The 22635-nt window shown below is 53.1% G+C and overlaps 1 long non-coding RNA gene across 2 annotated transcripts in view; it reads left to right on the top strand.

Annotated features, from left to right (window-relative positions):
* LOC111146782 overlaps nucleotides 1–22635 on the top strand; it is a 223925-nt gene that overhangs the window by 124739 nt on the left and 76551 nt on the right. For both annotated transcript variants that reach the window (XR_002640561.1, XR_002640562.1), the window contains exon 3: nucleotides 18908–19033. This is a non-coding gene — a long non-coding RNA (uncharacterized LOC111146782). The remainder of the gene's footprint in view (nucleotides 1–18907; nucleotides 19034–22635) is intronic.

The raw sequence follows: 22635 nt of genomic DNA, 5'->3' as shown, positions 1-22635 counted from the left end.
GGAGCCCGATGTGGGACTCGATCCCAGGACGCTGGGATCATGACCTGAGCTGAAGGCAGCTGCTTAACCAGCTGAGCCACCCAGGCGTCCCAACTGGATAGGTTTTTGACACATATGTTCCTTCCTCACCTGGAGACCAGCGCCTTGAGATGGATGTCACTGACTCCCTGAATTTGTTTTAGCTCAGCTGCAACATTAAAGATCATCTAGCTTTGCTGTGACCTTATTTTGTAGGCAAGAGCATGGAGGGGCCTCAAGGGGCTGGCTGGGACCTGGGCCTCCTAAATTCCAGGCTTGGGCTTTTTTCCTGTCTAATGGGGATTTTTCTCCAGTTTAGTGTCCCTCTTTAACAGAGGAGCAGACTGAGACCTACAGTTGTGTGAATGGTGTCAGATCCGCAGTGAGGTGGTCAGGGAATGGGGTAGGGGTTGGGGAAAGGATGTACCTGTGAGGTCTGACCTGCCCCGTGGCTCTTTTCTTTCCCCTACAGAATCGGGGTCTCATCTGGCCCTCCTCTGGCCCAGCAGTCTCTTCCTCCTGGAGGTATCTACAGTGTGTGTTCCAAGTTTTCGGGTCTGCCACTGCCTCCAGGCAGCCTTTCTGCCCCGGTCCCAGGCTGCTCCTAGCACTTGCCTCTGCTCTGTGGGTCCCGGTCTCCCATCACTTCCCTCCAGGCTTTGCTCACTGTCTGCTTTCCCCATGTGTTCTTAGCTGCAGGGACGGGCCTTGTCTCTCTCGAGATTCCCAACCTCGTAAGTCTTGGTGGCCGTCTGGTGAATGAAGCATTGCTTGTGCTGCAGTTGCTACTGGAAGCCCTCCAAGGACTGCTCCTCTCACTCACACTTTCCTGCCTTCTTTGAGGAAGACCATGGCGGAGCACTTCCCAGAAGTATGAGCCCAGAGGGAATTCATATCCTTAGATAGTTTTTGTTTTTCCATTCAGAGGGCAGCTCTGTGTTTGAGCAACATTTGCAAAACGAAGACTAAATTTATATATGCCTCCTTTGAGCTCCTGGTTCAATGAACAGATAGTCATTCAACAGACATAATACCATGTATGTGCAATGCAGCAGGCACTGTTTTCTGCCCTGGGGAGACAACAAGGACTGCTCTGTGTGGGGGAGAAAGCTGATTAGGCCAGAAGTCCGGGTTGGGCTGGATGTAGAGGCCAGTGGGTCTGTGGTCTGGGCCCCTGGGGCTCTGTCCTAGCAGGTCACCCCACCTCAGTGATTCTTACCTTGCACATTACGTAGGCTAAGCAGTTGGATTATCTTTCCAGTTCTGGGATTATGTATTCTTGCTGTGACCCTTGCAAAGGGCCAGGTGGCTAGTGGGGATGGACATGTCCCCACTCTCGAGGGCTCACAGCCGGAGGGGAGAAGAGGAAACCCAGCCAGAGTCCACACAGGCAAACCGCAGGTGGGGGTCAGGACAGGCAGCTGGGGTGACAGAAGGCCATGCGGAGGAGGATGCACCTTGGACAGGTCCGAGAGGAGCGGCGTCTTTGAGGAGTCCCCGTTCTCCTGCCCCGTGGCGCAGCTGCCCCTCCTGTCAGAGCAGGAGGCCTGATGTTTGCCCATCCATTCAGAAATGTGTATTGGCCATGCCTTCTCAGCTCACGGGATGTAGCAGCCCACAGCTCAGGGCACCGATGGGACCAGTACCCGATGGCAGAGGTCTTGGGAGGCACGCTTCCTTTAGTGCACAGTTAGGGCTGGAAAACCAGCCAAAGAGCATTTCATAACAAGTAAGACTAATGGCAATTCCGGTTCTAGGAGTTTTGCAGGGGGCATGTGGAGACGGTCTCTTCCTTGTTTGTATTAAGTTCAATTTCATTACTAAGAGTCCGTTAACTCCTGGTGGGTCAGTAGAGCTGGCGTTTCCCTAATGAGAAGAGGAGGCTGCTAATCACATCTCACAGAATGCCGCTTGAGCAGGAGTTCTCTTTGTGACGCGGGCACGCTGGTAGTCCCCGAAGACTGAGCGGCTGCGGGAAGGGGCAGGGAGTGCATCTCCCTTCCTGGGATGTGGACCAGGCAACTGAGGTGCTCACAGGTGACGCTGGTTGCTTGGGGTTGCTGCCCAGTCAGTGGCAGAGCTGCACGTAGGCCTCAAGTTCGGGGACTCTAACCCGCTGTTCTTCCTTCATTTCTGAGCCATGACCCACTTCTCTCCGTTTGGAGAGATTTAACACTATGCCTTGGGGACGCCTGGTGTAGATGGGGCCGCAGGGTGGGCTGGGTCTTGTTCCACTTGCAGGTAGCCAGAGGAAAGTTCTGGAGCAGCGTGAAGCCCTGTGTGGGGTGATACCTGAGCCCCTGGCCACATGTGGCTACAGAGCACTTGACATGGGGCTGTGGCATCTGAGAAACAGCAATTTTCATGTGAATTTACTTATTTATATTTAAATTAATGGTTCCTGTCTACCCCATAGGGCCCTGCAGGTGGGGGCACCTGACTTGTTTGGCTCTCTGAAGGGTTTCCTTGGTCTCAGCTCTGCTCCTGCTGAAGGGCTAGCTGGCGGTTCTGAGCCTTTCTAGGTGGAGCTCAAGGTCGTCCCTGCTTGTGTTCCCTTCCAGGGCTCTGGACTCTGGTGGCTAAGACGGGAGAATCAGGTTTGGGCCGCAGAGGAGCGTGGGACCGACTTTGTGCGAGCCACATGTTTACGGGGCCCGACCTTGCCTCTTTCAGGTTCGTAGCCAGGCGCGTCTGCTGCTGGGGACATCAGAGTGGCTCCTTCCTTTCTCTCCAGCCCCTTCACCCCCAGCAGGGGGACCCCACTGGGCTGCTGCCCCCGGCTCAGGAAGACTAACTGGGGGGGTCCCCTGCAGCTCCCCAAGTAATGAGTGTTTGCTTCTGGAGGCTCCTGGGATGTCACCCCAGGCTGACTGTAGGTTATGTGCTTTGTACAGGAACGAGCATCCACCTACTGTGACAAAGGGAGAGGTCAGGAGGAGGGCAGGGCCTGCCTTTGGATGGAAAACTAGACTGGGGACCTCTTGAGGAAGATCAGGCGTGAGCTGGGCACTGAATCAGAAGAAGGGATCAAGTCCTGGGGGGCTTGGAGAAGGGGTAGAGGGAGGAGAGGACCCTAGGTTAGTCCCCTGAAGACTGGGTGGGTCTTTGTCCCTTGGTTTGTCACCCCATCTCCCAGACCCCAGTATGTGGCACAAAGTAGGACTGCAGTACAACTTTGGTGGGAAGGAAGATAAATGGCAGATGCTAACATTGGGGCCACCACACGAAGCAGGAATGTTCTTCATGTTCAGGATGGAACCATGGGGTCTGTAGCTGCCCCAGCCCACCCCCTAACCCAAGGCTCAGTGTGGCTGGCTCCAGAACATGCCTTGTGGCCACGTGGAGAATGGGGCCCCTTTAGGGAAGGTTCACTTGTCTTTTCACCGCCTGCTTTGAGACCTCTCTTAAAGAAGGAGCAGTGTACCTGGTCGGTCCTTCTGCCATAAAGACAGAAAGGGAAACTATGCCAAGTACTTCAAGACTCCTTTTAATCTCAGGGTCGTACATCTAGATAAGCAGATGAGCTCACTCATGGGGCTCTGTAACTAGCCCAAGGTCACACAGCAGGTCACTGAAAACTATTTGAGCACACACAGGCCTCATTTATGGACTGGAAAAGTCTGTCTGGTCAGTTTACCACAACTAACATTTATTGATGCCTGCGGTATTCCTAGCTGCTTCATCGGGAGGGCTCTTTGGGGTTTGAAGGCCCTGGAATCCTATGACCTTGGAGGGCCAGTTTCACTCTTTGCTGTCCTGTTTTGCTGGTGTTTGTGCCCGGCAAACAATCACGGACAGTAAAGTGAAGCCTGAGAAATGTTTGTAGATGGACCACCTGGCTGATTGGACAGATTCAGCGCTCAGGGTTTTCCAAATGGCAGGGAGGGAGAAGTTCTGGATCTCTCAGAACCGTATGGAGTGACCTGCCACTCCCAGGGGTGCGTGTGCCCTTTTTTCAGTGACACCCACCTGCCTGGCTTCTTAGCAAGATCTGTGCTCAGCTTCCCTTCTGATGGGGACGGGTCTGAGAACCTCTGCTGTCCAGAGACCCTGGACCTGGGTGCCTCTTGAGTGCAGAGCTCTGGGTTGGTAGGGGTTATGGTGTGAGATGGCTCCCTTTCAGAACTACTGTTCAGAAGAAGCCAGGGTCATGCTGATGTGAATGCAGCCGCTCAGAGTTCCCAGAGATGGGGGCCAGGGTGGCAGGTGCAGCTCCTCTCGTCTCACTGACATGCTGTGCCCAGGCTCCCCCCGGGATCTGTGGGAGGGGCTCCGTGCATCCCTGCTGACTGAAGGTGCGGGGAGGTCCCAGCCCACCTGCACACTGGCTTAGATGAGAGCTGCCCAGTGGAGCATATTGGAGAGGTTCTGATAAGAGCAGGAGGTAGGCAGGGTGGTGGCTGTGTAGTAGGTTGACTTGTGTACCCCCAAAAAGTGTGTTTAAGTCCTAATCCTTAGTACCTGTGAATGTGACCTTATTTGGAAGTAGGGTCTGCGTGGATGTCACTGAATTAAGGTGAGGTTGGAGTAGGGCCGACTCTAAAGCCAATGGCTGGTGTTTTTGTCAGAGGATGGACGCACAGAGGTACATGGGGGACAAAGGCCATGTGAAGATGGGGCAGAGATTAGACCCTGCTGCTGCAAGCCAAGGGGTGTCAGGGACTGCTGGCCGCCAGAAGCCAGGAGAGGGGCAAGTGAGATTCTTTCTAGGGCCTTCTGCGAGAGCGGGGCCATGTGACACATTCACAGGACTTCCAGCCTCCAGAACTGGGAGAGCCCGCCCCTGGGAAGCCAGCAGCTGCTGTTGCTGTCCGCAACCCCAGGAGCTGCTGTTGCTGTCCGCGACCCCAGGCAGAGGGTTAACCTTCTCCCAGAAGGAGTGTCTCCCTTCAGTGGCACTTCCCACCAACGGTAGCTCCTGCCACTGTGGTTGAGAGCCTTTTCTGGGCCTGGCATGGAGCACATGGCCTCTCCCTCAGCAGTGCCCAGGGAAGGTTAGGCCCGCTTCCCAGAAGAGGGGTCCTCCTGCACTTTCCACCTGGCCCTCTGGAGGGGCTGGGCTGGCCGCCTGTGCAAACAGGGCCCGTCTGCTGCCACTGTGCCGGAGACACACAGGAGTCTGCACAAGAGGGGCAGAAGACTGGGGTGGCCCCGGGGATGCATGTCCCTCTGTGGCTCGTCACTGCCCAAGTCGATCAGGTGCTTCCCAGCGGCCTCACGAGGCAGGTCGCTCCAGCTGGCCCGCTCTAGTGCTTTGCAGGAAATCCCTGGGCTGAGCAGGAGGCAGGGAGTGGGGGAACCCCTCTCCATTTGCCAGTCACTCTGAGAGTGTTTGTTCCAAAAGGAGCTGTTGAATCGTGGCCTAAATAAATTAAAAAAAGACTCCTGCCTTACACTGTCGTGGGCTTGGGGCTTTGGAGGAGAAATCACAGGCCCTGCTGGTCCCTCACCCTGTGTGCCCTTGCCCCGTGGCACCGCAGAATCAGCTTTACGAAACTACTGTGCCAGGGCCACGCCTCCGGGAAACCTGATGACATCGTTCTGGGAGGCACCAGAGCCTCTGTGCTTTCCAAAGCTCCCAGGTGACCCTCCTTGGCAAGCAAGGTGGAGCTGCCCTCTCTCATTTGCATGGGTGCCCTCTTTCCCCACACAGGGCACACAGAGCACTTGGAGACCAGTCGACCAGACAAGGAAATGAGCGTGACGAAGCGACCCAGCAGCTAGGGAGCACCCCCCACTGCCGGGCACCGTGCAGAGTGGACAGCAGAGTGGACATGGCTCTCTCACCCCTCACCCCACCCCGGTGGGGAAGGTGTTGAAAGGACCCCACTGGCTGGAGGCAGATCAGAGGTCCCAGGGTGACAGAAGAGATGCGGTGGTGCGGGGCTGGTAGGGTTGGCCGTCGGGACTGGTCACCTGTGACTCCCCAATGCTGACTTGAGTGTCCCTGCTTGGGGCTCCCAGTGGGGACAGCTCTCGGTTGAGATTACTGTTCACACCAGAAATCCCGGTGGGGTCCTCCGCTATAGAAAATGAAAGTCCCATATGACCTCGAGTTCCACGTGTAGAAACCCGTTCAAGTTGCTTTTTTGAAAAAGACTTGGTTTGGGAAATTTGGTATTTTAATTAATTTTAGGCCTCTCAGCAGAGTTTTGGTTTAGGAGGTTGGGCATTTAAATCTGTACAGAGATGGGCTCTTCTATTTCTGTTCGAGTGCCATGGGCGTGGCGGAGAGGAGGAGAGCTGGTCTTATGAACTGGACGTGATCAGATACTGCTGGAGGCAACACAAGGCCTGGGACACTCCTGTCACTAACGTATGACCCCTTGGGTGCCGACAGTTCCATTCACTGATTGGAGATCACGTGTCGTAGCGTTGATCCACAGGTGCCTCTGGGATTTGCTTGTTTCTCATCTCCTGAATTCTATTCCTAGTACCCCAGAGTTCCACCCATTTCTTTCCTACACATTATTGAAGTTTGGCCAATGGAAAATAATCATCACCTGGGCGGCTCACTCGGTTGAGTGTCTCGTGATTTCGACTCGGGTTGTGATCTTGGGGGTTCCTGGGTTTGAGCCCTACATCCGACTCCCTGCTTAGTGGGGAGTCTGCTTATCTCTCTCTCCCTCTGCCCCTCCCCCTGCTCATACATGCACCCATGCTCTCTCTCTCTCTCTAATAAAAATTTCTTTAAAAAAATGGAAATGGATGAGAAAACAACATCAATAACACTGCCCTCCACCCTGTCCCCCCATCAGATTGTCTTCAGATGTGTGACAGGTGTGTCCATTTATTAACTTACAATTTCATAAGGGCATAGGTATAGGAAATATTTCGTCATGTTTTTTATCTGACATCAGATCATAGGTATTGTTCCATTTTGTTGAAGCACCTTGCAAATGACCATTTTCAAAGCGCGTGTAATGGCTCATCAAGTCGATAAATTATATTCGAAACCACTTCTCTCCTGTCGAAAATTAAGGTTCCCAGCGGTTTGCTCTAGCACTTCAGGGTGCAGTGAAGAGCTCTGTGCACAGAACTCTTCCCTTCTTGCAAAATCCTTTGGACACATCCTCAGCAGAAAGCTTATTGAGTCAGAAGGCACCGTTTTATGGCTCTCGACCTGTATCGCCAAATTACTTTCAAATAAGGTTGTTGGCGCAGCCGCCATCCACATGTGGGTTGGCCAGCTCTGCTGCAGCCTCATCGACACCACGTATTATTAGCTTAAAAAAAATGATAATCCGGGGCGCCTGGGTGGCTCAGTGGGTTGAAGCCTCTGCCTTCGGCTCAGGTCGTGATCTCAGGGTCCTGAGATCGAGCCCCACATCGGGCTCTCTGCTCAGCAGGGAGCCTGTTTCCTCCTCTCTCTCTGCCTGCCTCTGCCTACTTGTGATCTCTGTCAAATAAATAAATAATATCTTTAAAAAATATATTAAAAAATTCATAATCCAGTAGATGCGAAACGGTCTCTTGTTAAATTTATGCTTTTTTATCCTTCATGAGGCCACGTTTTTTTCATCTGCTTGTTTATCAACTGTCTCTGGGAATCCTGCTCTTGGCTGTTCCTCCCGCCAGCTTCATTATTTTCCACGCGGACACCTTCAAGGGGAGCCAGTTGCCACGCAGGCTTTACTTAAGACGAGTGAGCTTCAAAATCGAGGCTTTGTGCAAAACGCGCATCAGCACGCTGGCTCCTGAGGGTGAAGGCTGGGGCCGGCACAACGGTCCTAGCTCACACCGCGGAGCTCGTGTGCAACTGAACCGGCCCTTGTAGGCTTCGTGACGCCAAACCTCATACTTGCCGCCTCAATGTGTCTTAGGAACAAGGCATGGTTTTTCTTCAAAAAGCTTTGAGACCCAACTCTTTCAACTATTTTGGGCTTTCTAGCTAAAAAAAAAAAAAAAAAAAAAAAAAAAGAAGAAGAAGAAGAAGAAAAGTCCCCGCACGTTCATTCCTGTTAAAGCTCTTCATGCCGCTGTTGGCGTTGCTTGATGACTTTCTCAGATTCTCTCTCTTTGTCTCGCTGCTTCACCTCGCCACATCCTGTGGGGTCAGGAGGTTCATCTGCTCCTGTTTCTCTCTGCCGGGCTGTCGTGCCCACCCAGCTCTCCAGCTGAATCCTTGCTCCCCAGGAAGGCCGGAACCAGTCAGGAGAAGCCAGGATGGAGTACGAAGAGACTTGTTGTCCCTGAGAAGAGTGAAGCTTACATCTTTGGACCCGTAGAAACACCTATATTTGCCTGAAGGGGGATGGTTGCACGGGAACGGAAATTTCAGTTTGAACTCAAAGAATATTAGGGTTAAATGAAGCTTCAGAGGTTCCCTCTCCCAATCCCAATCTGGAACAGGCCCCCCTCTAATGCATTTGTGAGGTTGGCCTCATGGCTGCGGGCAACCCCCTGTGCTGTGTGGTCAGCATCTTCCGTGTTGATCACAGAAAATCAACCTTGTGTTGACTTAATGCCCTTAAAACAGGGATTTCCAATGGGAAGGGTGTGGGGGAAAAGCAACAGGACTGGAGGAAGGGGTATTAGCCTAGGACACTTCACAATGTATGCGTTCAGATCTGGCTGTGTCTTAGGGAAGCTCTCTGAGCCTCATTTTACCCAACTGTGACTTGGGGACAATATGACTGGCTTTTAGAATTTGAGATCACATGGAAAGCCTGCCGGGGCCTGGCACCAAGGAGGCTGGCATGAGCGGCCATTACACGTGATTTCTGTGGGATTGGTCGATCCTTCGATGCCAGGGTTCCTGTCCTTTGTCTGGGCTGATGCTTGCGTTGATGGTTGACTTGTGGTCACTTGGAATCATTTAGACTTGTAAGAAGTCTTGTTCTTCTGTCGTCCCTGCCCAGGGAGAAGTCACATAGCCACTTGCATGGGTCTGCGTTGTGGGCAGATGGAGACCATGTGTGACTCTGGACAAGACATGGCAAGAGTGTCTGGGAGTGGTGATTTCTTAACAAGGAAGGAACTGGTTTCTCCTCAGTTCCTAACTTCTCTCATTCCTGATGTTTATGGACTGAGTCGCCTTGAGGCACCTCGGCCTGTGTGCCTTATCCTGCCCCAGTCTAGCTCTGGGGAGTGATCTGGGATAGACTCACCCTCTTCTGAGAAGTGGAGCGGTATCTCTCTCTCTGCCCAGATTTTCATTCTCCACTTGCTTCTCCTTTCGCCTGTTTCACCAGGCCGAGAGTGAGAGCTGTGAACTTGGTCTTGGGGTATACCAAGACACTGGGACCTCTTGAGCAGTTGACCTTGGAGTATGCATCCAGTGACCCCCGCCTTTGAACTGACTGCCTGAGAGTCAGGGTCCCCCCCCTGCGTCGTTTCTTCACAGCCGTTGGCTTGCTGTGTGAGTTTAGAGGAGCCCCTTGGGTCATGAAGCTTCATTTCCTTCTCCAGGAAGGCAAAGAGGCTGCTTTCTCAAAGCCCTCACACCCCTTTTGCAACTGAAATCTATGTGTTTGGGTTAAATTGGGCTATGGTCCCTCACCGTTCCCGCCCCAACTACATCAGGCCCCTGGAGGGGCCTCCCAGGGGACTCGAACCCCTCAGAATGTGTTTTGTGCCGTTGGAAGGCTTACTTGGGAAGGTTCCTAGACAGGCCTGTGATGTGCGATCTCTTAACCCAGCGTCCACTTTCAAGCACCACCTGCATGTCTGTTGGGGCCAGGCATAGGTGCGGTTCACCTCTGCAGGCTCCCCACTAGGTTTGTATCACAGACAGGCCGAGAGGCTCGGGGAGGTGGCCTCTGCCTCGGCCAGGTTGCTCAGGAAGGAAGTGGTGGAGCCTCACCTCCAGCCCAGGTTGCTCAGCAGCAAAGCCCGTCTGCTTCAGCTGTGAGCCGTACTGCCTCTCTGTGACTTTCCCCTTCAATCTGACACCTGGCTGGCGCTGACGTTGGTTCTCTGAGTTGTCACCCCTGCCTGCTGCCTCTGATAGTCTCAACAGTTTTAGCCTTTTAGATGCTCCCAGCTCAGGGACGAGTGGTCATGGGCCCAAGGCATCCGTGTTTTCTGGGACACACCGGGCTGCTTAGCAAACTGCCCCGTTATGTCCCTTGAAACATGTTCGCGATTTTCCCAGGTAAACCTTCTCCCTCCCCATTGTACTCTTGCCTGATTCTTGCTCGCACAGACGCCAGCTTCCCTGGTTACCCCCTTTCCCTCTGCACTGCTGTGTTCCCCGGGCATTGCCCTCAGAAACGAGGACTTCAGTGGGCTAGACGAGTGCCTGACGAGGATGGTCCCAGGGTCCGTACACTTCTGAGGGGATACTGAGCCTGGGGTCTGTGGTCCTCCAGTGTTGATTCTTCCCCCAAGGCTACCTTCTCAGCATGGAGGCTCTGGGCACCCCGAGTCCCCACCTGGCCCAGAAGCACAGCAGACTGAGGGTTCAGAGCAACTGCCAACAACCGGAGGGATGGGTGATTAAAGAATTCTTGAGTCGATTCTGTCACCTAGTGTCTCTGCTCCTCAACCTCAGTGGCTTCCTATCTCTGTAGGATTAAGTCCCCAAACCACAGTACCGTTTACAAGCCCCTCTATCGGCGACCGCCTCTGCCAGTGATGAGAGCGTCAGAGCCTGCATTCATAGTGACGTTATGGTTGTAGAAGGCGCTCCCCATTCTCCATCACTGGGCAGTCATGGCGACCCTGCTGAAGAGGGTCTTGTTTTTCACTCAGTATCTGATGAGCAGCGTTGGGATTCAGTTTGCTAAGGCTAATGTCTCATTTCTCTTACTTCGTGTACCCTCCACTCTTCTCTCACTTCCAGGCTGCTCATCCCAGGTCACCACCTCCAAGGAGGTCTCCACGGGGGGTGTAGTTGTCATCTTCACCATCGATGCTTCTGGGGAACTGTGATACGCTTTACGGGAATTATACGATTTAGCTTAGAGTCATTGTTACCTTCCATTTGTTGTCTAGCTTCTCTAGGTGTGACTTCTTTGTTCAATGAGCTCTGTCTTTCCATCTTTCCATCCATCCATGTATCCATCCATTCATCATCTTACCATTCAATAGATATTTTACCAAGCTCCTTTCCTACACTGGGTGCTGTGGGAGAAAGACCAGGAAAATGAGACTCTAGAAGGATCTGGGACTCAGCCACACATTACAACCACTACAGGTGGTCACACCCATACAGCTCATTCACTGCTTGTAGCCCTGAGCCCAAACTTCAGCATCCTTGCCACCAGTAGGTTGCTCCAAGGAAGGAACTCCCATCTGCTGAATGGGATGTTTGCTTGTCCTACTCCTGGAGGCTTTGTCCTGGTGCCATAGGGCCTGAGCATCTAGCATAAGGAGCTTCTTGATGCAGGTTGGGTTTCCCGGAAAGCAGATGCTGAGCTGGAGATTAGTAAGCCGCTTGTTTATTATGGCATGACTTCGGGAACAACAGCTATGTAACTGAGGGGAGAGGATTTAGGGTTGGGCAGAGGGAGAAGTTAGGCTCTACCAGTGTCCCAACAAACGCTTCAGCCAACCCCATGGGAGCCCTAGAGCTGGAATGGCCCTTGGAATGGTCCAGAATTGAGATAAGGGTTTGACCAGTCATTGTATGTAGGCTCTGTTGGAAGGATATGCAACCTTGAGCAAGGTCATTGTCTTCAGCCAAGCCAAGGTGGGTGGTGGTTCAACATTGGTTTCCTGGAAGAGGTAATCTTCATGCTGGGGGTGTGACTTCCTGGGTGGTGGTCCCTGGGCCAGTGTTAAGCCCCGTGTTTCCTTGCCCCCCTAAGGAATATAGACTTACTAAGATAGAGAATGAATGGGTAAGGGGTGTTTTATTCAGGGAGGGGACTCTCCATCCAACCCATCTGTCAGTGCACCTGTCAGCCAAGGGAAATTCCCTGCTTCATCTCGGCTCACTGACGTTTGTGCTCCCAGCAGCATGGAACTTCCCCAAGGGTCCCACTGGCCCAGGACTTACATCATTTGAGCAATTGGAGAATGGAGGGACCACTCTTTTGGGTTGAGTGGAAAAATGTTTTCTCCTCTGAGTCACCAAAAACTACAGCTCAGGGTATTAGCAACCACGTAATCTTGTTGTTTTCTTTTTTTTTTTTTCCTGTATGTAAATGAACTGCCACTACATTTAGAAGTACAGACTCTGAGCAGGGAGGATGAGATGGAATCAGTGAATTTTAGATCTGAAAGAGATCTCAAGGTTGCTCAGCTCAACCCCCTTCCTCTGTGAGAAGCCCAGAGCTGGGAAAGGGACATGGCAAGGTCACAGGCGGAGGGACTGGCAAGGTCACCAGGCAGCCGTGGACTTGAGCAGAGAGGCCAGTATTTGGCTCCATGCAGGTCACCGTTTCCTCCTAGCCCACTCGCCACCCCACAGGGGGCCCAGCCTGGCATGTGGTGGGTTGTTTTTATCTGCACACGGCAGTCACCTGATGATCCGAGAGGCTTTTACCGAAAGCAATGCCTTTGATGTTCTGGGAGACAAGACCCAAGCGCACCGGCAGGAAAGGAGGTTTTGGGGTTGGAGAAAAGAAAACTGTTTACCTTTGGCGTTGATTTAATAAGTCGACACCTCTGGGGTGGGAGGAAAGGTGGGAGGGTGTCTGTGAGGGAAAGTTGAATGTAAGCGTGCATCCACAGAGGAGAGTCTGAGGTGGGACCCTTCCATGGTGCAGGGGAAGCTGCCAGTGAGATCACATTATGTTAGGTGGCTTTCCCATGTCACCTTAACAGCACCGCTGGGTACCAGGCCCTCCGGGCTGGTCTCTTTGGCCCACAGATCTACTCTCCTCAAGTATGATGCTGCTGCTTCTCCTGGGGCTTGAAGCATGACTGTCTCTGGCCTCTGAAAGCAGGAGGTGGTGGGGTATGTGACAGCTGTCCCCCCGGGACCCTCTCGTGTGCAGTAGGGAATGGCTCCTGCTTCATCCTCAGAGCAAGCTCACACAGTAACTGGGTCCATTTCTTTTCCTCTTTTGTATTATAAAACCAAACCAAACCAAAACCTTCTTGAATAAGTAAGTCATTCACAAGATAAAACTGAGAAGGAATAAAGAGGTTTTCAATGAAGACCCATCCCCATTCATGTCCCCAGACCCCTGTGTCTCCTCCCTGATGACACTAATGGGCCCAGTCTGCTAGGTTTCTCCCAGAGATCATGTGTGCACGGTTGGACTCCTTATAAAAGATATATGCCCGTGAGTGTATCTGCAAGCCAGTGCGGAGCACCTCGGTGTCCAGCTGGGGCTAGGGTCTCAGCCCCCTGCAGCTTCCCACTGTATCGAGACCCTATGTTGCCAGGCAGGAGGCCTCAGCTTCAGGGGAAGGGCCGGTCTGGGTGCTGGCTGCTGCTTTGGCCAGTGGGGCCTGTCTCCCTGCTGCCCATGGAAATCCTATGGAGGCAGGCTGGGCTTAAATCCCAGCGAACCCAACGCTCCAGATTAAACCCACGGGAGCCTCTTTCCAATCTTACTTTCCTGCAGCACGCGATGGGAATAATGATTGCATTTGCCTCGAGGGGTGTGGGGAAGCTCAGGGTGCAGAAAGCTCTTACAAGACCGCCTGGCCTCTAGTGAACACCAGCCCCAGCTGCCCTGCCCCCTCTGGGGGCACTGCTGCACTTGTAGGCCCCCCACCCCCCTCACACTGTTTGATGGCTCCGATGCGCTGGCCAAGCCGGGCCCTGGGGCCTAGTCATAGAGGAGGCATCCATTTGTCTTTCTTTCTCTTGGCAGGAGGGGTGGTGGTGCAAATTGAATTTCAGCTTTTCAGCTTTATCCTTTGTAGTTTTCTGCACAATCCATCACAACATTTGTACGGCAGGTAACGTGGTTTTTGTAGGAAAGGCCCGTGCTTTGGCTCACATGGATGGCTGCGGCCAGCCCTCAGGTCTGTTTCTCCTGTCCCGCATCTGGGCCCTCGGTCATCTTTCATTTGGACATGATTTCATACTGGCAGAAAACATTGCAGAGGCGATGCGGAGAACCAACATACACTCAGAATCACCAGTGGCTGGTTCGATCTCACCCCGACTGAAACACACACACACACACGCACACACACTTTTTTGGGGGAATCATCTGTAAGTTGTAGACATGCCCTTTTATCCCAAAGTATTCAGCATGTCTTTCCTAAGAACAAGGACATTCTCACAGAAACCCCCTGTAACGATCAAACTCGGGAAATTCAGCGTGGCTGCAATTGTTTTCTCTCCTCCGCAGGCCACACACAATTTCATCGGCTGTCCCAGTAATGTCCTTGGGATTCTCTTCCCCCGATTCCAGGTCACCGCTGGGTTTAATGGCCATGTCTCCTTAGCCTCCCTTTATCTTGGAACATTTCCTTGGCTGTTCTTGACCTTGATGTTTTGAAGAGTCCGGGCCAGTTTTGCTTCATGGAGTGTTGTTCAGTTTGGGGTGGGGCCCTCATTCCTGAAGGTTCACGCCATACCGCTTGCTTTACTTCATGTCCTGTAATCCTTGGTTGTGACTTGTTGGTAATGAGCAAACTAAGGTATAGGGAGGTCAAGTGAATGGTCCATGGCCATGTTCCTAGGAAGTGGCAGGGCTGGGATTTGAATCCAAGGCTGTCTGATCTGCCTGCTCAGCAACACAAGTGGAGACAGTACATAGACCCTGAGAATAACCCAGGGTGACTCAAGCCTTTACTGCACCAGACATTGTACTTGGAGCTCTGCACACCCTGCATGCATCCTTGCCCCGTCCAGAAAGGTAACTGCTCTTAGGAGCCCTGATTTACACATGATCAGAGAGGGTGAGTAGACTGCCCAGGGTGCACAGCGGTTAGCGGGTAGGGACTAGCTCTGACCTGAGCAACCTGCGTCCTGAGCACACTTGTTGCCTCTGCATTCAGCCTGCTGGATCTCATAGTGTTGGGGGCACTACTGACCATACTTCCGTGATGTCACTTGGGATCACTGCTGGGTCAGGCTGGAGGCTTCCACCAGCTTTGCTGACCTTGCAGGAGAGGCACAGAGGTACCTGAGTCAATGTCTTTCCCCCAGGCCTTTTCCAGAGGGAGCAAACACATCCCAAGCTTGGGTCCTGCTCTCAGGGGCTTCTTGGGGGACAGCTATCCTGTCCTCTGCTGCTACAGGTGCCGTAGTCCACCTCTGTGGTCTATTTGCAGTGAACAGATGGCATTTTGATGATTTTAAAGCCAGGAATTCCCATGCAGTCACTCTTCTCACAGCCAGATCTCTCTCTTGCTAAGCGGCTCAGGGCCTGCACCAAGAAGGTGGCGGTCCTGGCTGCTGTCAGTGTGCCCACTTGGCCCCACTGCCCATGCAGCATCCAGGTGGCATTCAAGGCCAGCTGCCCTGACAGCGTGGCCGCCATGCCCCCAGTGGAGCTGCTGATTAATTATTCAGTGTTGTGTGCCACACTCCATGCCCCTCACCTTCCTGTTGGAGATAGGAAGCTGATACGGCCCCGCCTTCAGATTGTGTAGAGGACACTTGGGTACAGGACTCACTTACTCACTTGGAATACCACTGGCAGAGCAAGGGGGTCCCTAAGCACAACAAAAGAGGGCTCCTCTCTGGGCCCCAGTCTGCTTTTCACCTCCAGGGCACCGTGGGGTCCTGGGTCTGCCTGTCACAGGCACTCCAATCCCTTACTCACCTGAACACAGCATTGGGCCGCACCAATGATCCCAGGCCCCATCAGGGAACTCTCGTCAGCATCCGGAGAATGCCTGCAGCCCCCAGTTCACATGCGGCATATCTCCGTGCACTGCAGAGCAGGTGGATGTCCCGTCCTTGGGACCAAGCGTCAGGCGGGAGGTTCTGGAAGGAGCAGCCACCTCCCCCTTTAGGCCCAGGACCCAGGCACCTGCTACACATCGGGCCTCCCTCTGCACCCCAGCTCTCTCCTCTGCTGAGATTGACAGATTCCTGTACTATACCAGTCTCCTTCATCCCTGGCTCATCTCTGTGGATGGGAAGTGACTGGACTGCCTGCCAGGCCCAGTGTATCGAGGCAGGGCTGTGACCTTACCACTCTGACCTCCCTGGCTGGCTCAGGACTCCTCCCCCCATCCCTCTGGCAGCGAGCACCTGGCTGGACTGGCTCCCAGGAGAAACTTGGAAGTTTTAGCTCTTCGTTTTCCATGGAACATTGCTCCGTGTGTGTGTGTGTGTGTGGCTTAAAACATTAATTAAAAACATTAATCAATTTGGCTGCCTTGGAAAGAGGTTCTTTTTCTGCAAGAGCTGATGTTGTGTGTTATTGCTAACCCCCCTTTCAAGGAAGAGGGAGTGAGCCTGCAGACCAGAGATGCAGCTGCAAGTTCCTCCTCAGCCCCGCTGACCTTCCGTTCCCACATCTGTAAAATGGGGATGAGGTTTACACGGTGACCTGGCCTCCTCGGGTCACTGCGGGTGCTCAGTGTGGTCCTGTGAGGACATTCCTTAGCAAAGTGTTCTGTGAAGATGGCGCTTGTTGGTGGTGGTGTTGATGTGATTCAGTAAGGTGCTCTAGCACCTGACTGTTTGTAGAGCCCCTCTTGCGTGCTCTGTCTTGTCTAACGCTGGTGGCACAGCTGGGAGACGGGTGAGTGTTGTGGTCCACTGCATGGATTCTGATGGGCTTTGCTTGTTCCCTCTGCCCCGAGTGCTGAGCCCTGCGCTGGATAAGTCATTGTGCTGAGGTAGGAGGAGGGGGGCCTTTTCCCCCTCATTGGGAAGAGACCAAGAAGTTCAGGCCAGAGCGTTGGCTAAGTGGTGTTTCTAATAGCTGATTATTCTGAGTTTTCACAACGTGGCAGGCTCAGTGCTGAGCTCTGCAAAGATTCTCACTTAAGACTAAGGACAAACCTTTAAGATGAGAAACTGAGGTTTGGAGGGTAACTTGCTCGGGCTCCATAAAAAGACTCTTGTAGACCTGGAATGCCTATCCAGGCGGTCTAACAACCAGGAGCCGGGCTGCTGCCTTTTCCAGGCAATAAGGCGAGTGCATTTTTGACAGTAAGGCAAAAAAAGAAAGTGCCTGAGAAGTATGGGAGGCCGCCCATAGCTGGAGCGTGGATGTGCCGAGGACACAGCCTTCTGAGTGCATCGCCAGGCAAGGGACTTCCCTGGGTGAGCGTCTTCTGCTGAGAACGGGGGCAGGGCATGGGGTGGGAGGAGACAGGCACTCCCCGGCCTGTAGAGCTGCTGTGGGTCCGTCCATGATGCCAACACGTCCAAGGGAGGCGTGTGACAACGTGGGGGCTCAGAGAAGCTAATTGTGACCACATTCCCCTGGACGAGGGTGAAGGAATCAATGGTGGGGAAGACAGGCCACCTGACATCTGCTCTTGGCTGGGGATGACGGTCTTTCTCCAGTTGTTCCTACATTTGGGGGCAAATTCCTCTTCAGAACCTGTCAGTCTTACTGATGCTGAGTCCGTGTTCACTGAGCTCCATCTTCTTGATGATCTGATGGCTAAGATGCTGGGGAAATTGAGGGGGTACAGGAGGAAGGTCTGGAACAGGGTAGAATCACCCACTGTCAATGTAATCTTTTTTTTTTTTTAAGATTTATTTATTTATTTATTTTAAGATTTTATTTATTTGACAGAGAGAGAGAGAGAGAGAGAGAGGAGGAAGCAGGCTCCCCACCTTGCAGAGAGCCCGATGCGGGACTCGATCCGAGGACCCTGAGATCATGACCTGAGCCGAAGGCAGAGGCTCAACCCACTGAGCCACCCAGGCAACCTCTTTTTAAAGATTTATTTGACAGACAGAGATCACAAGTAGGCAGAGAGGCAGGCAGAGAGAGACGGAGAAGCAGGCTCCCTGCTGAGCAGAGAGCCCAATGCAGGACTCGATCCCAGGACCCTGGGATCATGACCTGAGCCAAAGGCAGAGGCTCTAACCCACTGAGCCACCCGGGCACCCTGTCAACATAATCTTGTGGCTTTTTTTTTTTTTTTTCAGATTATATTTATCTATTTGAGAGAGAACACATGCACACATGCAGATTTGGGGGGTGCGCAGTGGGAGAGGGAGAAGCAGACTCCCCACCGAGCAGGGAACCCCCTTCGGGGCTCGATCGCAGGACCCTGGGATCATGACCTGAGCTGAAGGCAGAGGCTTAATCAACTGAACCACCCCGGGGCCCCAGAAGTGTGGCTTTCGGTTGTGCCAACTGCCCCTCAAAGGAGAAGAGTCTGTGTCTGCACCCACCCGGCTGAGCGTTCAGCTCTGCTCCAGGTGTCTTGGGAGGTCCTTCCAGAGCTAGTAAGACCAGCAGTGGCCCCCTTATCCCATTTTCCATCACCCCCCATTTGGCCACCTCATATAGCCATCTTGATGATCAGTTAGAATAAGAACCCCTGGTGAAGTGACACTTTTTGTTCCCTGAGTAATCCATGGTGTCTGCCGGTCACAGGTTACCATATGACAGGGTCCAGCTCAGATAAAGCTTACAACCTAGTGACTGTGACACCACCTCCATGGCTCATAGTGTCCCCACCATCTGTGGAATGGGCTGGACATCCAGGGACAGGACATTCTCAGAGGGAAGTTACTGGGTGTGTTTTTCTGTTCCCTCTACCTGGGGTTTCCGGACTTAGGTGCGTGGAATAGCTTTAGTGGGGACAGAAAACGAGATCGATGGGCAGGGTTTTGGGAGGCAGGAAGATGTGGCCCTGCATTCTGGCCTGGCCTCATACGTGACTTCGGAAACATGGAGCCATCAAAACTGGTCTCCCAGGATTAAATGATTTAACACAGGGCTTGACCCATAATAGTTGCTCAGTAAATGTCTGCTCTTCTGAAGCTTCTCCTTCAACATCTAGTCAGTATGCATTTTGTATTTTTCAAATGAATGGAACCTCTCATCAAATCTGTTCTGTGTCAGCCTTGATTCTAATACTTCTGTGTCCTTTTCTTGCCGGTTTACAGAATCCCATCATTCCTTGGATTTTGGTGCTGTCAGTCTGAAAAGCAGATGTACCTGTTTGGTACTCTAGAGGGAATGTCCTTCCCTGAATGAAAAAGCTGGGCCATTTGGGGATTTGGAGAATAAAGGTAAGAGATTTCTCCTCTTGAACAAAAACTAGCCTTTGGAATCCGTGATCTCCTGTGACACAAGTTGGGTTGTGGTTCTTGACTTCTTGGCCTGGTTTCCTGTGCTGATTTGAGAAGCCGGCTTCCCGTAACCTCACCCTGACATCTGGGACCTGGTTCTCGGCATTCGGTGGCCTCAGTGTCATGCTTTGGGAGCTCTCCCTCTGTGTCTAGCCGGGGATGGAGCCCATGCCCTCCTAGGTGGATACCCCGCACCCTTCCTTCTGGTTGAGGCGGGCGGATACTCCCCTGTCCTGCTGAGACGTATGGAGACTGCATCACTGGGGGAGATGAGATGGTACATTGTGGGCAAAACACCTTTTGGGTGTTTGGGGGGAGACAGAATCCCTGTCTCCCTCCCACCCCCTTGCATTTCATGCTTAGTCGTTCCAAGTCCGAGGCTGTCTGGGGTAAAGGAAGAGGTGAAAACCCGGGGTTTCGGGCAGACCTGGGTTTTCCTGGCTTTGCCACCGTAGGCAGGTCACTCAGCTGCTCCCAGCCTCAGTTCCCTCGTCTGCAAGATAGGGATCGCGTCAGCTCTGGCCTCAAGAGGATGTCACGGGTATTGAATAAGATGGTGGAGATAGTTCATCAGGCTGCCTGACATGGAGAAGGAAATGCTCCAAAACAGGAGGGGTTTTTTGTTTTTCTTTTTTTTTTTCTTTTTCTTTTTCTTTTTAAAGAATTATTTATATATTTGAGATAGAGAGAGAGAGCAATAGCGGGAGGAGCGGAGGGAGAGGGAGAGAGAGAATCTCAAGCAGATTCCATGGCGAGTGCAAAGCCCAGTGGGCAGCTCCATCTCAGGACCCTGAGACCAAGACCTGAAGTGAAACCAACAGTCCAACGCTTCACCAGCTGCACCACCCAGGCACACTGGGGTGGTTGTTGTTGTTTAAACTCATTAACTACACCATGTACAGTGCCTTCCACACAGCAGGCTCTTTCCAAGTCTTTGGTCTGCTCTTCTCTCTGTGTTTCCGCTCCCACCAGGTCCCCCTTCCCTGAGCAGAGTGCCTGACTTCCTCCCGCGATCTAGGGCATGCCTCCCTCAGACCCTGTCGTGTCTCTCCCCCACCCACGTCTGCGCCCCCAGTTGCTCATGACCTTGTTTAGAGCAAAGGCCTGTCTTCCACATCCTCACAGCCCTCCCGACACCCACCTAATACTACTGTGGATGTTGTAAGAACAAAGGAATGAGTAACTAAAAAGGAGGAAGGAGAAAGTAAGAGAATACCAAAGAAGAAAGTTCTTAAAGACTTAGAGCAAAGAATGAGGTCAGTTGCAATTTTTTTTCTTTAAAAAACAAGGTGTTGAAAAGAATGAATCACAACGGAACATGGAACCATGGTTCAGGTGGGGACCCGTGAGAAGACAGGTGTGGCCATCAGAGGGAGAGGACAGCAGAGGACGGTGTTCATGAGCCTGTGTCTTTTCTGTGTTAAATGTGTCTGAGTGCATTTGTATCTCTCCTCTCCTGTGCCCCCCTTGGTCCAGTGACCCACATGGTGCCAGTGTGAGGCCCCGCCCTCCACTCAAGGTGGGGGAGATTGACACGCACCTGGGGTTCTCTAGACTCTCCACAGGCAGGGCAGGGCAGGGTCACAGGGGCTTTCTGGGGAAGGGGGAGGTGGCACATGAGTGAGACCTAGTAGGAGCTGAGCCGATTTGCAGTTGGGGTGTCTGTGCACCAGCATCCTGGTGCACCTGTGTCCCCACTGCCATGTCAGGAGCTGATGGCCCACTTTGGGGTCAGAGCTCATCTACACTGAGTGTCGCTGCCAGACCACCTGGTCTGCTCTCCAGCACTCAGCCAGTCCCTTGCCGTTTGCTTCCGAAGCCCACTCTCCAGATCCAGGTAGCCGACTTCAGAAGCGGTGAAAGTGCCTCAGCCTCTTGTGTGATCACCCTTTTCCCTGGAGCACCTGGCATTAGGGCTGGAACAAGCTGCTCCCACTGGGAGTGCAGACAAGGGCCGATGGGACTCTAGTCATTGGCGGGACGAGCTGCGAGCTGGGAGCACCATCTCTTGCTGCCGCAGCCGTGAACATGAACGGTGTTGCCTTCATTCTGTGAATGGAAGAGTGGCCTGACCCATCAGTCTTGGGGTGACGAGAAAGGAGCGTCCCCAGAATTCAGCTGCTGGGAGTAGGCAGATGGCGCAGGGCTGGGTGCTGAGCTTCCGAGGAGCAGCATGGTGAACACCTGGGCAGGGCTGGTCTGTGCTGGGACCTCCGAGAAAGGTGTGCACGCTGTGCTGGTGCGTGTGGTTCTGGCCGCCGGAGGACACCATCGTTCCACCGGGGGCCTGTCTGCCTGCACCCCTGCCGTCTGTGAGCCTGGGTCCTGGAACAGAGGTACCAGTACGCCTGCATTCTGTCCCACCTCCCCCTCCTAGGGCCCCGGGGACCCTGGGCAGGTCCTTCACCCTCTCCAGGCTTCTTGTCTCTCAGTTGCAAAATGGACCAGTCCCTCCTCAGGCTGGTCTTGAGGAGCCCAAAGCTGGCCTGAAAAGAATGCTCAGCCAAAGGGAGCCCTTGCTGGCTTCTCCACCTCCTTACCTGTCTACCTTCTGATGGTTGATTCTCCCATCCCCACCCCTGCTTGGACATACAGGTGGGCTTGCCTTCTTCCCTTTGACCCTCACCTTGCTGTTTGGACTCTTCTCCTGCCACTGTTCCCCTGGGAGTGTCTCTCGGCTCCCACGAGATCTTTTCAGGCTGCCGCCGGCCCTGACCTTTGGGGGAGAGGGTGTCCGCGAGCTCCTGCTTGCCGGCCTGTTCGTGGACAGGAGCCAGCCCTGGTCCGTGGCCACCGCTGTGTGGTTGCCTCCTGTATTTCCCAGTCTGCAGCACTGAAAGAGCTCCTGGCCCACTCGGGACTCTGGGCTTGAAACAGAAAACATATTTTCACCCAAACACCTCTGCCATTAGCCCATTTGACTATTTACTCTAGTTCTTGTGGTTTCATGCTGAGGTTTTTGGCTCATTGCATTTGACCTGGAGTTTATTTTTAGTAGTGAAGACAGAGTTCGATTAATGTCAGAGTGTGAGGGCAAATGCAGAAGAGGGATTCATAAGTCTGAAGGAGAATGCACCTAATTTTGTTGTTTCTGACCCTACCTGCCATGCCAGCAGACACCGAGCCTCCTCAGCTGTGCCCCCGTGGGCTCAGGCAGAGGCAGGCACGGTGTCCTCACCATCCCCGGAAAACAAAAGTGTTTCTGGGACTCTTTTGGGCGCACTGGGCCAGCAGCTGGCCGCACAGATGGACAACCACTGCGGTTATCATTACATGTGATCATTATTATAATTATTATTAGAGTAAAGGCCAGACATTGTCACTTTGGCTCTTGTTATGTCTCCAGTGGGCTTCATTGTCTCCGGAAGCAGCCTCCGACTTTCTGGAATACCGACTTTCCCCCTGCACTGTAAATATTTTGAGTGTCTTGTGTTCTCTCTAGTCCCGGCTTTTGGCATCATGACAGGCACACAGGACGTGCTTGGGAGATTTTTTTCTTGGACCGACTGAGTTTGGGCTAGAAAGTTGGAAACAAGGCAGAA

The sequence above is a fragment of the Enhydra lutris genome, unplaced genomic scaffold (assembly GCF_002288905.1).
Source record: "Enhydra lutris kenyoni isolate GAN:26980312 unplaced genomic scaffold, ASM228890v2 scaffoldscaffold14, whole genome shotgun sequence".
NCBI lineage: Eukaryota > Metazoa > Chordata > Mammalia > Carnivora > Mustelidae > Enhydra > Enhydra lutris.
Note: the sequence above shows the minus strand (reverse complement) of the source record. Positions and strands in the feature narration are given on the sequence as shown.